This window comes from Amblyomma americanum, chromosome 4 (genome assembly GCF_052857255.1).
Source record: "Amblyomma americanum isolate KBUSLIRL-KWMA chromosome 4, ASM5285725v1, whole genome shotgun sequence".
Classification (NCBI taxonomy): domain Eukaryota; kingdom Metazoa; phylum Arthropoda; class Arachnida; order Ixodida; family Ixodidae; genus Amblyomma; species Amblyomma americanum.
This window is the reverse complement of record NC_135500.1, coordinates 218,405,224-218,411,907: the sequence shown is the minus strand read 5'-3', so window position 1 is coordinate 218,411,907 and position 6,684 is coordinate 218,405,224. Positions and strand designations below refer to the sequence as shown.

Genomic DNA, 6,684 nt, shown 5'->3' with positions numbered 1-6,684 from the left:
ATATAGGGTAGCGAAACGAACCTGCGTCCAGTTCACCTGCAGGCAGTTCTTTCACTTTCCGTTTCTCTATCTCGCATAAACAGCAGCTCGTGAGAGTCCATGGTTTTGCTCTAGCCCCGTGACCACCGATCTTCATCCTTCGCTGCCATCATCGCACCAAGTTTTCGGTTTGTCTAGAGGCGGGACACGCGTTGTGATGAGCAACCGAGTTGGCACATCGCTGCTGCCATCTCAGAACCGGCTGTTCCTTGCTTTTACGAAGCAGTACCAGGACAGGCGGTACCAGCCGCGATGCCAGGATTCCACTCCGAGAATCGTCTTCGTGTGCTTTCGAGCACTTTCCAATAATAAATATTCATGCATGGAGAAGAACACCGTGTAAATTCACTGATAAACCACTCTGCCCTTCTGAATGCGACGCCGGAACTGCCAGCCACCTCATTCAATGAATGGGTAGATATGGAGGTGAAGAAAGCGAAATTAATGTCTTCAACACGCACAGTATCTGTTTTCAAGAAAAAATAAATCCGCTCGCATACTTTGCGAACAGTCCTTCTAAATACTGAAAAGCGTTATCCCCATCATTTTGTTGCCTAGAACGCACGTTTTCTGAGTATAGTTTATTTGCACATTTCATTCATGAAGCTTTGCTCAGGCAAATCGCACGACATGGTGTCACACTCAGAGACGACTCTGACAGGATGTGCCAGACAGGCTGAGTGCTTTGAGGTGCACTTTAACATACCGCGTGGTTGACACATGTCTAACAGCCAGAGAACTCTCTCTAAAAACTCAGATGAATAATCTCTAAGAGCCCGAAGTAAATTCGGCGGGAACGCTTAGAACACCAAAACAACAACACGTGTGCTTTACGCACTCGAAAGAAGTTCTGAGCGAGAGTTCTGAGAGGCGATTAGGAGAAGAACAATTGTCCATATGCATGCTCTCATTTAAATTTGTTTCTGACACCGTTCTGCTCATTCGCAGTCTTTCTATTGCTGTAATTTTTGACATAGAACTGGAGGAACATGACGAGGAAGAAGACACCCTGCGGAATCCCGATGTAGATGGTTATCCTCGGGTATCCGCAGTCGATGAACAGAGGTATGATTCCATGCAACATCAGCACGACGAACTGGAACATCTGAAATTGGGTCAGGTATCGCTTCCACCACAGGTATTTCCGGTACGACGGTCCCATGAGAGACAGCATGTAGTAAGCGTACATGATCACGTGCACAAACGTGTTCAAGACGATGGTGAATGCCGAGTGGCCATCGGCTCCGTACGCCATGCCGTACCAGCCGTTGAAGACCACCAGGACATGATGCGCCACATGCAGGAACGAAACGTGCGAATCCTTCTTGCGTAGGACAAAGAACACAGTGTCCAGAAGGTCGAAAACTCTCACCCAGAAGTAGACATAGCAGTGGTTGAGCAAGCTCATGGTCGTATCGTCGCGCACTTCGAAGTCAATGCCTTGGCAGATGAAACTGTATCCGCCGCCCAGATAGGTTCTTGACAGGAAGGCCACCACAAAATATGAGTTGAGGAGTACCATGGAAGCATTGTAGAACACGATGAGAGGTTTGATGTTGTCGTAGGGCTTGCGCCCTTTCATGAAGCGAGGACCACCGATCTTCACAACATACACGTAGGTCAAGAGGAGCAAGACGAGGAACGGTTTGTTTCCGACGAGGGCCCAGTCGGCGGTTCGGGGATCCCGCTTGAAGACGCTGTCCTGGGCATCAGCGATCCGTGTGGCGTAGTCAGCGGCAGCCATGGCAGGAGGCACCGCGGCGGGTGCTGCAGTCAGCTTCGCAAAGTGCCTCCGTGTGACGGCCGCGAATGCACCTCTGTCCGTTTTGAAGCAGCAACGAGCAGCTATCAAATGACAGTCGTCATTTAGCATGAATGCCTCAGCATAAATGGAAAGCCGGGATCGTTAACTGCCTGAGAACTGGGCGTCCGCGTGCCTGTTGCTTTGAAAGCGGAGTCCTTCGTGTGCGGACGCCGGTTCGTCGAGACTGTTCCGACGCGAAACGCCGAGGCTGTTTCAAATACCCGAGTCAATGACGCTCAGTCGACCCTGTCATTAGGCGAATAAAGCAAGAAATTACAGGGGAACATGCCACGAGTTTGAAATTACACGCACCAAAAGCAGGCGTGTCAAAAGCGCTTGCAAAAAGAAAAAAATACAAACAGAAAAGTGTCCTTGTCTTTTTCCCCTCTCTCTGTCTCTAGTAAGGTCGTAAAGAACGGGGGTGCCTTGTTTCGCGTTCAGACGATGTTACACTCTGTCCCTTTAGTTATCAACGTAAAAGCAGCCTCACCCGAAGCAAAGTGCCCCATTATACCTTATACTGAGGCGAAACTGGTATTGGAAGAGCGTAGGAAAAATACAGAAGGGTTGAAATGCGGGCCAATTTGTACATTGTAAATTGAAAATAACCAGTCTCAAAAGACAAGGGACAAGAGAAGGAGTGTTCACGCCAAAACGACAAAATTGTGGCATAACCATATATAAACCGCTCACTCGGAGAAAATATTGCTGTGCTCACGTTGAAGCTGTCATATTTACGCTCTCTTTTTTTTTTTGTTTTCACTCCTGGTTCTGCAGTTTCTCTCTTCACTGCCCACCGATGGCGTCAAAGAAGACCGTACGCATACACAGGACAAGCGCTGATATAAGCACAGCAAAGGGGCTGGTCTGGTGGAAAAACAAGCGGGAGGAAAAAAAGCATATACGAAACCAAGCTAGACCGTGTCTAGATCTACTGGGGTCTTATTTTTCCCTTTTCTCTAGTCTGTCGAATCAGCGCTAGGAAAGAAATATCCCATTACGTCAGTAATCAATTAGCCCATCTATATTCTTATGTCTTTGTGCTTATAGTGTCCTGCGCATATATGTGCTTCTTAACTGTGTCCTCCTTTTTTTGTGGTGGTTAAGCTAAATTCAATCTGCAAGAGTTGTTTCAGACGTTGTTACGTGTATGTTAAGACCTGGATGCATGTTCTTTTCAACACAGCAGTGCCGGTTCTAAAGTTTGTCGAACGGCTGCACGCAGTGCCTATACACAGTGCTGAGAGCACAAAAGTCGGTTAGCTGGTAAGAAGAGTACAAAAGGTAAAATAAAGTAAACCAACAAGAACGGTTGTTCTTTGTATTCGATACCAGAACACTGTAAACGATCAACGATTAATGCTCGAATCCTCGATCCGCATCGCATCTCTTCGAAATCCGCGTTCAGCCAAGTAAGAGACGGGGCAACGCGTCCGTTGTTGTCCTGGAGAGCTGCTCAAAGCAAATGGCACGTATTCATGGTCCAAGACAACACGGCAGAGCTATCGCTATCAGTCCTTCTCTCCTGTAAAGGTAAGAACTGTGAAGCTTCATAACGCAAGGCGGCCGATCGGCGACACCGCTTATAAAGGGGGTATTCCGGTTACAGGCGGCGGCCGCTTGATTTGCAGCGATTTAGAGAATCCACGTACTGGGCTCCGATGGTGGCAGTGGTTCATCGGAGGATCGCCGACCATCATGCGTCGCAGCGATCCCGCGAGGCCAGTCTCCATTTGGTTGACCATGCCCGAGGTGCGCCACTTGCCTTCCGACCCATCCGCCGAAGATTTCACAGCGTATATAGATTTTGTCATGGCATCTTTAACGGCCCTGATGCGCCCGTAAATCGTTGTTTTGAGCCACTCCTTGCTGTCATAGACAGTGACTTGAAAGCAGGGAGTGAGCCTCGCTTCTTTTAATGCTACGAAAGGCGTATCCTAATGAGGCACGCATGCGCTCTGCGCCTTTCTTTATTGCACTTGGCCGCCATTAGCCTTGTCGCATTCATCCGGGACGACTTGCAATTCTGCTTGTAAATATTCACGAGCACCACTCGCGGCTCGTGCGAAGCGCAAAGGAAACGCGGATTTTTTTTTACTTATTTCTCTTCCGTGTGACCACATATCCAGCTGCCTGGACAATTTTCCTCCTCTATGCTGCAGCCACAGTGCCGCCATACTTGCGTCCGTGTTTCCTTCATTCGAGCACTGGTTCCTCTTGCCCTGGGCTCACTGAAGGAAGCACGCAAGTTTGAAACCAAGCAGGACGTGAGCGCACTTGTGAAGGTCACTGGAAACATTGACGCACCATGCGGCATTTAACAGCGCGGCCCGTGTCAACACGTCCAGCGCAACGGGATCGAGTGCGGATGCATGGCGTTTTTCACAAGTGGCTACGAAACCCAATCCAGGCCTCGAGTTCCGATGTAGGTGAAACGCAGACATACTAGTGTGCTGTGCGACGACAGTGTTCGTTAATTAACTCCAGGTGGTCCAAACGAATTCGGAGCCCTCTGGTGTATACAACGTCCCCCATGGCCCCGTGCAACTATCTGGACGGTAATTAACCCCAATTCCACCACCATTTCTCATTATAATACAGAATCAGTTTGTTTATTCTCCATGTAGCGAACAATAACGTGACGTCATTCAGGGCTGCCGCATTGATAACGCTATGATAACGAATTTCTTGACGTCGCTGCTTTACTCGCATTCGTTAACCTCTTGGAAGCAGCGCCCGTTGGCTGTTGCGTATCGGTTTCAATTCAATTCGGTTTCAATCGTTTATTTCCACACAGTATGTAGAGGAAGCAGAGGAGAAATAGCTGTACGGTGGCAGCTTGAGGAGCCCTCGCCACCCTTAACAAGCAACGGGACGGGAGCGATGCACGAACGATCTCTGTGGTGATGACAGCAATGTTTTTTTTTTCTCGTTTGCCTTTTCTTTTACAAGACAACTTTGCAGAACATACACAGACACACACACGTCGTTAAAATAAATGCACAATGGTAAATCTGCACAACAACATAAATTATTGAGTAGGCAATGCTTTCACATGAGTACTCCCCGAAGCCCGTGCCCACATAACAGTGAAATTAATGCAAAAAGCTAAAGAATAAGAGAGCCTTGTACAGAGTCTCGCGCAATCGGACTACTCACACAAAGCGGCACGAAAAGATGTGATTGGAATAATGTCTCGCAAGTTTTCTAGCTCTAGCGTGGCAAACAGCCGTGGGATATTCGTATGGAGGACACTGGAAAACGTATGAACGCCCTTCGCACTCGCTCTGGCCGGACATATGCCGAGCACTATTTGACGAGGTTTCATCAGAATGACAGGACATGAAACCTGCGTATATTTTTATTCCCTCATGGTAGCATTTAAAGTATTTTCCTTTCTTCGTAGGCTAACCATTCTTTGGAGCGCCTAGCGCCACAAGTCGAGCAATGCACCCCAAGTGCCAAGTGAGAAGGAGAAGAGACTTTTTTTTTCTTGAGGCCTGTCGCGCACGCGCTTATAACTCTCTCAACATTCGTGTTACGTTACGAAGGGTCCATGATTGTAGAGACATTGACTAGGCCAGTATAGGGAGAACTCTCGTGTTCGACGAGTTCTCAAAGAACCGAGTAAGTTTGAGTTCTTCCTCTTTTCCTCGATTTTTCGCCCAAACATAAAGGTTAATGCGGCGTGCCGGCTTTTGAAGGCCTGTCAGCACTCGTAAGTAAGCGCCACCTTCACCGCGACTTCGTGTTGGCCTTTCCGGCCTACCATGTTAACTAAGAAAGACTGCGTTATAAGGGAAGCTGCATATCCTGATGGTCTTTTATAGGGTTCAGTTAAAACGTTTCTGTACACAGCGTCATGCGCTCCAAGGTGTTTTCGTGTACTGCGTCGCTGTTAACAGGAGCCCACGATCGCAAATCTGACTTTCAGTTGGCTAAGCTATGTCATAGTCAAGAAATATGAGAACACTTCACTTGAACTGCAATGAGCGCAAAAGCCAGCCGCGTTTTTATTTTCGACCCAGACTTATTTAAAGTTGAACAGACGCTAGGTCATTATAGGAACCTCCGATGAAAACCTATACACATTTCAAACAGACGCTACCACGTACTGCCAAAGGTCCTACTGTAGCAGTGTATTTGTCTTGAGTTATCCATATTAGATCAGCGTTTCTCATTCGCCCTGCAGAGGCCAGGGAAACATTTGCCCGGAAAGTGCGTGACATGTGGTTGACATATTTTGTTTCAGTAGTATAGGACGCTGATTATATAAACATAGACAACTCAAGCGTACAGGCGCGAGTAAAGTTGCCATGGGCTTTATACTCCTTTCAATCTTAGACATGGCGGAGCCAGCAGATTCAGACATCAAAAAAGAAAACAGAGAACGCGCAATCCCCTCAGAACGAAGCTCTTCCATCACGTATATTGACGCTATCTTTCAGATTAAACAATTTCTCTGTGAGCGTGTCATGCTTGGAATGGGTCATCTATATCTACGTTTTCCTTTTTCCTTGACTAAATTTCTGTCAGAAGCTGCCAACAACGACCTGCCGTCCACCACACTCAAAGGTAAAGTATTTAGTTTCCTGAATGAAAACGTCTTTGTTGGAAAACCGGCGTTTTGAGGATGCTACACGTTGCCCTCTTTTCTTTCCTTTTTTGACCGGCATGCACTCTCAGGTCATCTGGATTGTGCCCGCTTGAATTCCGTACCATCAGTTTTAGTCCAGCGTTGTGCTGTGTCCTCCCGCTACCGCTGCTCGTGTTTTTCGTTGGTTCTGCCGCACCCGAGTTACACCAACTATAGCCTGCGTTGATATTGTTTTAGTTTTAAT

At 47.6% G+C, this 6,684-nt stretch overlaps 1 pseudogene; it reads right to left on the bottom strand.

The window, feature by feature from the left end:
• Positions 1–555: 555 nt before the first annotated feature.
• Positions 556–3,137, bottom strand: LOC144127602 (very long chain fatty acid elongase 7 pseudogene; annotated as a pseudogene).
• Positions 3,138–6,684: the final 3,547 nt, after the last annotated feature.